This window comes from Lactuca sativa, chromosome 7 (genome assembly GCF_002870075.4).
Source record: "Lactuca sativa cultivar Salinas chromosome 7, Lsat_Salinas_v11, whole genome shotgun sequence".
NCBI lineage: Eukaryota > Viridiplantae > Streptophyta > Magnoliopsida > Asterales > Asteraceae > Lactuca > Lactuca sativa.
The window spans coordinates 100453688-100463817 of record NC_056629.2 but is presented as its reverse complement, the minus strand read 5'-3'; positions in this window follow the sequence as shown (position 1 = coordinate 100463817).

The following is a 10130-nucleotide window of genomic DNA, read 5'->3' as shown; positions in this document are numbered from 1 at the left end:
CTTCGTACCAACAACAAAACAGAGGCGATTAACATTGCTTGCTACGTTCAGAATCGTGTGTTGATTAACAAAGCTCAGATGAAGACCCCGTATGAGATTCTATATGGTCACAAGCCATCAGTCAGTCATTTCCATGTATTGGCTGCCCTTGCACCCTTCTTCACCTAGAGTCCAACCCAATGTTTAATGCCAAAGTCGATGATTGTTACTTTTTAGGGTATACTGCACGTACCGCATATAGGGTCTACAATAAGAAGACGAAGCATATTGTGGAATCCTATGACGTGCGCTGGTTGGAGGAGAATGAAACGGATGCTCAAGTGGGTCCGGATTGGTTATTTGATTACACATCGCTTTTCAAGTCTATAAATGTGTCTTCGGATAGTTCATCTGGGTCTTTCTCTGGTTCGAAGAATGTTTCTGAAAACGAAGACGAAGAAGTTGTCTACAGAGCCCCAACGGTATCCTCTTCACCATCTGAGGAGGAGTCCTCTACTTCACCTGAGGGGGAGTCATTTTTACCACTTGATAGTCCAAAATCTCCAATTCAGAATGATACTACTGATGCTGAGGCTACACCGCTCACTCCTGCAAAAGAGAGTTCATGTTTAGAGATGCTTCCACTGTCACTTTAACTTTTATGGAACCACTCTTTCCTGAAGACATTTCTAATGAGTTTGTAGTAGAGTCATCTGGTGTGGAACAATCAGCAAATGAAGGAGGTGTCAGTATTCACAATCTTCCCGTCTCGCTTAATGATATCAGCCAAGAGATACCCTCTAGAATTCAACGTGATCATCCGATCGAGAACATCATTGGTCAGCTGGGCGATGGAGTTAAAACCAGAAGTCAGAGTGGAGATGTCAATACATGTCTCTATTCTTGCTTTATCTCTCAAATAGAGCCGAAAAATGTTGAAATCGCTCTGAATGAGCCTAGCTGGGTAGATGTTATGCATGAAGAGTTGAATCAGTTTGAAAAACTCAGGGTTTGGAAATTGGTTAAGTTACCAATGGGCAAAAAGTCTCTTGACACACACTGGGTCTATCGAAACAAGCAGGATGATTCAGGGGTTATAGTGCGAAATAAAGCTAGATTGGTGGTTCGCGGGTTTCGTCAAGTCGAGGGTCTTGATTATACTGAATTTTATGCTCCAGTAGCTCGTGTGGAGGCTATTCGTATCTTCCTTGCATATGCCTCCTACATGAACTTCACGGTTTATCAAATGGATGTCAAGAAAACTTTTTTGTATGGCAAGGTGAAGGAAGAAATCTACGTTGATCAGCCCCCTGGGTTCGTTAACTCAAAGTTTCCTAATCATGTCTACAACTTAGACAAGGCATTGAATGGGTTACATCAAGCTCCTCGAGCATGGTATGCGACTCTTACAAAGCAGTTGCTCGAGCATGGATACTCTTGTGTCACTATCGATCAAACTTTGTTTATCAAGCATGTTGGTAATGATCAGATTCTGGTTCAAATCTATGTTGACGACATTATCTTCGGGTCTACCAGTCTGCAAATATGCAAGGATTTTGAAGGCGTTATGAAAAAGCGGTTCGAGATGAGTTCGTTGGGAGAAATGACCATGTTTTTGGGGCTTCAGGTCAAACAAAATTCAACCGGAATCCTGCTACATCAAGCCAAGTATGTGGAGGATATTCTTGAGAAGTTTGGGTTTCAAGACGCTAAACGTGCTTCGACACCGATGGCCGAAAGACCTCGGCTGACTCCAGATAGTGATGGCAAATCCGTAGATCAGACACACTACAGATCGATGATCGGATCATTGATGCATCTTACTGCAAGCCGTCCAGACATCATGTTTGCAATTTGTCAATGCGCACGTTATCAGGCTAATCCTAAATTTTCTCATCTTATTGCTATCAAAAGAATTTTTCGGTATATCAAAGGCAGCCCAAAATTGGGTCTTTGCTATCCAAAAAATTCCGAATATGATTTATATGCTTTTGCTGACAGTAATTATGGAGGTTGTGAGCTTGACACGAAATCTACTTCAGGAGGGTGTCAATATCTTGGAGATCGGCTGGTGTCATAGCAGTGCAAGAAGCAACACACCGTCTCAACTTCAACAGCTGAAGCAGAATACGTTGTTGCATCTGCCTGTTGCTCTCAAGTTATCCTGATCCAACATTAGTTGTTGTATTATGATTTGAATTATCTAGAAACCCCTATCTACTGTGATAATGAAGCTGCAATTCAAATTGCTAAAAATCTTGTCCAACATTCAAAAACCAAGCACATTGACATTAAAATTCATTTTATCAGAGACTGTTTTGAACATTCACTCATCCGGCTAGAACAGGTTCCCACTGCTAATAATGTGGCAGATCTGTTCACCAAGCCTTTTAACAAAGCTTGATTTGATGTGCTTGTGGGATTTTTGAAAATGATTCGTTTTGAGGATTAATTTTATTTTTCTACTTTTTACTTACTTTAAGTTATTTTTATTTTTATTTTTTTAAATTCTCATTTTCAAGTTTATATTTGGTTAGCTTAGTTTAAATTTGTGCATTTTAGTGATTTCATTCTCACCCATGCACAAATTTAAGGGGAGAAATAAACAAAAACCAAACAAAAAATTAAAATTTTCAAAAATCCAAAAACAAAAAAAAATTAATCAAAAACATGTTGCTTGTAGGTGATGTGTAGGGGAGTGATATTATCATGTGATAACAGGCAATCTGAATCTGCATAACGTAGAAAAATTTAAATTGTCTTCACTCTGTGTTCGATGCGCTGGTAGGCACGAAATATTCTAAATGGACTTGACTAGGAAGATTTGAACTTAAGGAATTCAAGGACTTAACAAATCTTGAACTAGTTATATCCGTTTAGTCTGTCAGTATGACGCTCGGATAAGTTGAGTAGGGAGATATACATGGGAATCTACTGGTCACATTAAAAGAACCCGTATCTAGAACTGTAGAGTAACTTTTCCTCGATATGCGGATTCTATCCTTAATTCAGGTATTGATGGGGTGATTAGGGAATTCCGATAAATTAGGTCTGTAGAAGGTTATTTTCTTTCTTTCTGTCTGTTAGTCATATGTTGTCTCCTCTGCGTGATCGAAAGATCCGACTTGGACTGTAACATATGCAATTCTATCTCTCTACATCTTCTTTCTATGCAATTCTTTCTATCTGTTAGTCATATACTGTCTCCTTTGCGTGACTTACAATCCGACCTGGTACACAGTATATGCATCATTCTTTTTCTCAATCCCTCTAAAACTTCAGTTAGTCATATGTTTCATCATCTGCGTGATTGGAAGAGATCTGACCTAGGTGTATAACATATGCATTCTAAATCTATCTTCTTTCTTAATAATTGTCTGCTCACCCGATGTAAGGAGTATTCTGGAAGTCCTTGATTACTGGAGCATATCAGGAAGCGGGAAACATGTTCTAGTACAATTAAAATTGAACACTTACAAATTGTTTGTAGATCTCGTTGCTTAATGTAGGTGGACAACAATATCCCTGGTTGTCGTCAGATAAATGGTCTCTATGAAATTTATTTAAGAATATAGAATCAAAAGGATCTTGTCTTTATTAGCTTGTCCAAATTTTATCAAAATTTTTCGTGTTTAAGTGGACCACAATACCGACGATCGATCAAACATAGACATGAAGGTAAAGGTACCGATAAGTAGACCAAGGTTGTCTAACAACTTTGATCCCTAAGTCACAAAATTATATTCAGTGTTTGTTTAGATAAGTTTAGTCTATTTTCTTTTAATATTATTTTTGTTTCATTTTATTTTTATTATGTAATTATCAAAATTTAAAATTTAAAATTTTGGAAATTATTTTAATTTTGTTTTGTTTTATTTTATTTTATCGTTAATTTTAGTTTTGTATATGTCAATTTTAATTTTTATTATATTGTCAAAAATTTTATTCTTATTTTTTTAAAAACTTAAAGATTTTTATTTTTTATTTTCATTTTTAGTCTTATTTTAGTTTTTAAAATCCTCAAAAGTTTTATTTTTGAAAAATATTTGAAATATTGGACTGTGTCTTACACTGTGTGGACAACAGGTAAAATAGTCAAGGGTATATAAAGGGTTTACAGTCGGAACCCCCCTCACTTTTCAGGCTTCTGGCCGCAAACTCTCTCCCTTTCTCTCTTTTCTTCGAAAAAAAATTGTTTTTTTTGTGAAATTTCTCCGATCACCTCAAAGTTAGTAAGATTCCGTCCATAGATATGCATTTGCTTCACGAAATCGATGAGTTTTGAGCCTGAAATCGACGAAAAAGGGTTTGTCAGAGCTTACGGCCAGGGAGCTTACGGCCGTAAACTCCATTTGCAGCCCTGAGCTTACGGTTACGAGTTTACGGCTGTAAACTCCAAGTTGACCATAAACTCCTAGTTGACCTTGAACTCAAATTTTGGACAAAATAAATTAATAAATTTAAATCAATTGAAATATTATTTGCTCAAATATCTTTCTTTTCTTACTTGGTATGTTTTAGTGCAGATCAACTGGCAGGCTTAAAATTCGCAGACATGCACAATCTGGCAATTGTACTGGAAGATCCTCCAGTGGCACATGGAGAATTCAGGTCAATGATTCACGGACTGAAAGAATGCTGCCTGGCCTCCGCCATCACCATGAACACTGTTTTTTATCAGAATATCATAAGTGAGTTCTGACAGACTGCCAAAATGAAGAGAGATGACGATGGAGCAGTGACTGTGGATGCAATCGTTAAAGGATGCAAAGTTGTGATCATTGAGCAGTTCATTAGAGAGACATTGTTGATCAATGACTTACCAAGTTTTCCCACTGAGATCGGGATTGAAGACGCTCAGAAAATTTTGAAGAAGATAGGGTACGAAGACGACTCTCCTCCTACAGTCAAGAAGCTTCTGCCACCCTATTGGACATACCTAGCTCATGTGTTTGTGATGTAGCACTCAAAATTTTCAAATAATTTTTCACATTTTAAAAACACACTTTCATTCATAATTGTTATAAAAATATCATTGTCTAATAAAATCAGTTTATAACATCACATCTCAAGATCATAAAAATGTAAAGGCTCATCATGTGTGTAGTGATCAAGTCGGTGCCTTCCCGCGATCCTCACTGGTACCTGAAACACATAACACAACACTGTAAGCATAAATGCTTATTGAGTTCCCCAAAATACCACACACAACACGTACGCCTTTCCAGGCCATAACTCTGTAAGTGTCTCAGGGGACTTCCGTCCTGAATCTCGGTAGACCTTCCGGTCCTACCCGTATCGACCTTCTGGTCCAGAACCTCCTGACCTTCCGGTCCTTATTATACATAACATACATATCACATAACAACATATAGCACATACATCTCATAGCATACAAGACCTTTCGGTCACACATAGGTACCCTTCCAGGTACAGTATAGTGAGAAGACTCACCTCGGGTAACTCGGTAATCTCGAACTCTGTAAAATAGGGTCGAGCCTCCGCCTAATCATATGAAATAAACACTCTAAATCAATACATTTCTCAAGGCTAGACTATTCCCTCTCATGGCTCAAAGACCCTAACGTTGACCAAACCCAAAGAGTCAACAAAAGTCAACTCTCCGGGTTACGCCGCGCGTACCAAACATGTATGTTGGGCGTACCCTGTGACCTCACAGAAACGGGGTGCGCGATCCCTTACGCCCCGCGTAACTCCCAGTTTCAGACTTTATGCTCTTGAGGTCTTAAATAGTTTAGACCCACGTCTAACTTCTAGATCTGACCCTTTCTAAGCCTCTTAATCCATAAAGTTGGTGACTTTAAGCCTTTGCATGTCTGGACAAGTCACTAACACGCATAACATTTCATTTCCTAACTCTAGAAAGCTCATAAATCAAGATGGAAACTTTATGGATCTATAACAAAAATATCACTGAAAAGGGACAAATCTAGGTCCATGGAGTACATTACACTCATAAAGTCTCCACCTTTGGGACTTTTAACCCTAGAAATGGTCCATGCAATATCAAACCATATAAAGATGAAAGTTTTGAACTTTATACCTCTAGATGAAGCTCCTTTCTCTGTAGATCTCAGATCCAAACTTGCACTTCAAGCCCTAGCCTCCACAAGCTCTTCTCCTTCTTCTTCACTAACACACCAAGACACTTTTAGCTCCACAACACACACACTCAACCTAAGGACGATGGAAGGCTCTCTCTTAGGGTTCACTCTCTGATATGGAGGCTGAGAAATGAGCCTTAGCATCCTTTAAATAGTGCACAAGCCAAATATTTAGGTTTTGCATCTGGACCTGTTACGCCCAGCGTAACCCTGGGTACGCCCAACATACCCAGGCGAGTCCGCGTCCAAAATAAGTGCATGAGTACGCGCATCGTACTCCCCAGTACGCCCAGCGTACTCATTTGTTACAAGAACTCACTCAAGGGACCAATCTTGACAACTTGACAAAATGAAAGGTCTAAATAGCTTTACCTGAATTTCGGGATGTTACAATTCTCCCCCACTAGAACCAGACTTCGCTCTCATAGTATCATGCCAAAAAAAACTCCGGATGCTGCTCCCGCATCTCTGACTCCAGCTCCCAAGTCAACTCGAGCCCCCTCTGATGCTGACACTGGACCTGAACCAGAGGTACCTCCTTGTTCCTCAGAACCTTGACCTTCCGGTCCAAGATCGCGATCGGTCTCTCAACATAATTCAGACCCGCATCCACCAGGATATCCTCCAATGGCACCACTGCCGACTCGTCGGCTATACACTTCCTCAGCTGAGATACATGGAAGGTATCATGAATCTGGCTTAACTACACAGGTAGCTATTATCGATATGCTACTCTACCCACCCTCGCAATCACCCTAAACGGACCAATGTACCAGGGCCCCAACTTGCCCCTTTTCCTGAATCGCATCACTCCTTTCCAAGGAGACACCTTCAGGAGTAGAAAATCTCCAACCTGAAACTCGAGCTCTGATCGACGCCTATCCGCGTAACCCTTCTGGCGACTCTGGGCAGTCAGAAATCTCTGTCTAACCTGTTGTATCTGCTTTATCATCTGAAGCACTATCTCAGTGTTGCCCATCACTCGCTGCCCTACCTCTCCATAACAAATGGGAGTCCGACACCTCCTCCCATACAACAACTCAAAGGGAGGCATACCAATGCTCGAATGGTGGCTGTTGTTATAGGAAAACTCACCTAAAGGCAGATACGTGTCCCAACTTCCTCCGAAGTCCAACACACATGCTCGGAGCATGTCCTCAAGCGTATGAATCGTCCGCTCACTTTGTCCGTCCGTCTGTGGATGGTAAGCGGTATTGAAATGCGGCCTCGTGCCCAACTCCTCGTGTAACTTCTTCTAGAACCTGGAAGTAAAACGTACATCCTCATCTCACTAATAGCAAGAAAGTGAGCGCTCTTCGTCATCCAGTTTACGATCACCCAAATTACGTCAACACCCTTCGCGGTCCTCGGCAACTTGGTGATGAAATCCATAGAAATATGTTCCCACTTCCATTGGGGAACCTCCAGTGGCTGCAACAAGCCATGCGGTTGCTGGTGCTCAGCCTTAACCCTGCGACAAGTTAGGCACCTCTCAACAAACCATGCTACATCCCTCTTCATACACGACCACCAATAATCCCTCTTCAAATCCAAATACATCTTAGTGGACCCATGATAGATCGAAAATCTCGATTTATGTGCCTCCTCCATCAAGGTGGTGCATGCTCCGCCTACACACGGCACCCAAATCCGACCCTGAAGGGTCATCAACCCGCGACTATCGGTAATGAACTCCGACACCTGCCCAATCACCCGCTCCTTTTTACAGTTCTCCGGTCTCACGGCCTCTGCCTGGGCCTCCCGAATGGTGTCCAACACCGGAGTCATCACTGTCAACCGCATACAAATATCCTAAATCGGGGCGCTCTCCGTCCTACGGCTTAGGGCATCAGCTACGACAATAGCCTTGCCCGGGTGGTACAGGATCTCATAATCATAATCCTTTACCACATCCAACCATCTCCTCTGGCGCATATTCTGATTGGGCTGGTCCATCAAATACTTTAAACCCTTGCGGTCCGTGTAGATGGTACACCGAACTCCATACAAGTAGTGACACCAGATCTTGAGGGCGAATACCATTGCCCCCAACTCCAAATTGTGAGTGGGATACCTCATCTTATGAGGCTTCAGCTGCCTTGACGCATACGCTATCACATGCCCCCTCTGCATAAGTACTGCACCCAACCCTGATATCGATGCGTCACAATACACCACAAAATCCTCCATCCCATCTGGGAGGGCAAGCACCGGGGCTTCGCACAATCTCTGGCGAAGTGTCTCAAACGAGGTCTGCTGCTCCAGACCCCATGAAAAGGCAACACCCTTCCGGGTCAACCTGGTGAGAGGCACGACGATCTTGGAGAAATCCCAGATAAGTCTTCGATAATAGCCGGCCAGCCCTAGAAAACTTCGAATCACGGTGGGCGATCTCGGTACCTCCCATCTCATAATCTCCTCAATCTTGGCCGGATCGACCAATATCCCCTCCTGGTTAACGCGGTGTCCCAAGAACTGGACCTCTCGTAACCAAAAATCACACTTGGTGAACTTGGCGAAAAGCCTCTCCGATCTCAATACCCCAAGAATTTATCTCAGATGCTCCTCGTGCTGCTCTCTAGATCTTGAGTACACCAAAATATCGTCAATAAACACGATCACTGACCGATCTAGCATTGACCTGCACACCTTGTTCATGAGATCCATGAACGCTGTCGGTGCATCGGTGAGCCTAAAAGGCATCACCACGAACTCGTAATGCCCATAACAAGTTCTGAACGCCGTCTTCTGGATATCTTCATCCCGAACCCTCATCTGATGATATCCCGACCTCAAGTCTATTTTGGAAAACCAAGACGCCCCCTGCAACTGATCGAACAGATTGTCGATCCTCGGTAACGGATAACGGTTCTTGAACATCAACTTGTTCAACTCTCGGTAATCAATGCACATCTGATGTGAACCATCCTTTTTCTTGAAAAAAAGGATCGGCGCTCCCCAAGGTGAGCTACTCAGTCTAATAAACCCTTTCCCCAGCAGCTCTTGAAGCTGCAAGGATAACTCCTGCATCTCTAGCGGTGCAAGGCGATAAGGCGCCTTGGCGATAGGTGCTGCCCCCGGAACCAAGTCGATACGGAACTCTACTTGCCTCTCGGGAGGCACACCTGGCAATTCCTCGGGAAAAACATCCGGGAACTCGCACACTATTGGGACCTCATCGATCGAACTTGGCCTCCCAGCGGCCACTTGTGTGTTCATCACATAGGCTACAAACCTGCTGCAGCCCTGCTGAAAACTCTGTCCTGCTCTGGAAAACGAACAAAATGTTGACCCGTATCGGGTATCCTCGCCGTACACCGTAAGCACTCCCCCACTAGGGTCTCGTATCGTCACCAACTGACACTCGCAGTCTATAACAGCTCCAAATCGGCTCAACCAATCCATGCCCACTATAACACATACGTCCCCCATCGAAATCGGGACCAAATCTATCGGGAACTCCACACCGAAGATCTTGAGTATACATCCTCGGATCACATCCGTAGCATACACCGCTCGTTGGTTAGCTATAGAAACTCGTAGAGGTCGACTCAATGCCTCTCGCCGGATACTGATGTGCTAACTAAATGCCAAGGAAACAAATGACCGAATCGCACCCGAGTCAAATAACACCAAAGCAGGTACAGAATTCACAAGAAAAGTACCTATGCGTATCATAATATAAGCACAACACTTCAAATTCAACATAAAAAAATGAAAGAATACATACCAGCCACGACATTGGGCACTGCACGGACCTCCTCTGCTGTCAACTTGAAGGCTCTCCCGCGAGCCTTCGGTGCCTCGGCCTTCACCGGCCAAACCTCAGTAGTGCGCACGACGGCAGGGGCAGATCCCTGCTGTGCTCCCTGGGCTGTCCCTCACAGTTATGGACACTCGTCCTTCCGATGGCCCGTCTGGTTGCAATGAAAGCAAACAATGAATCCCTTGGGGCAATCCTTGGCTATATGCCCCTCCTTGCCACATTTGTAGCAAGCACTAGACCGACAAACCCCATCGTGTCCC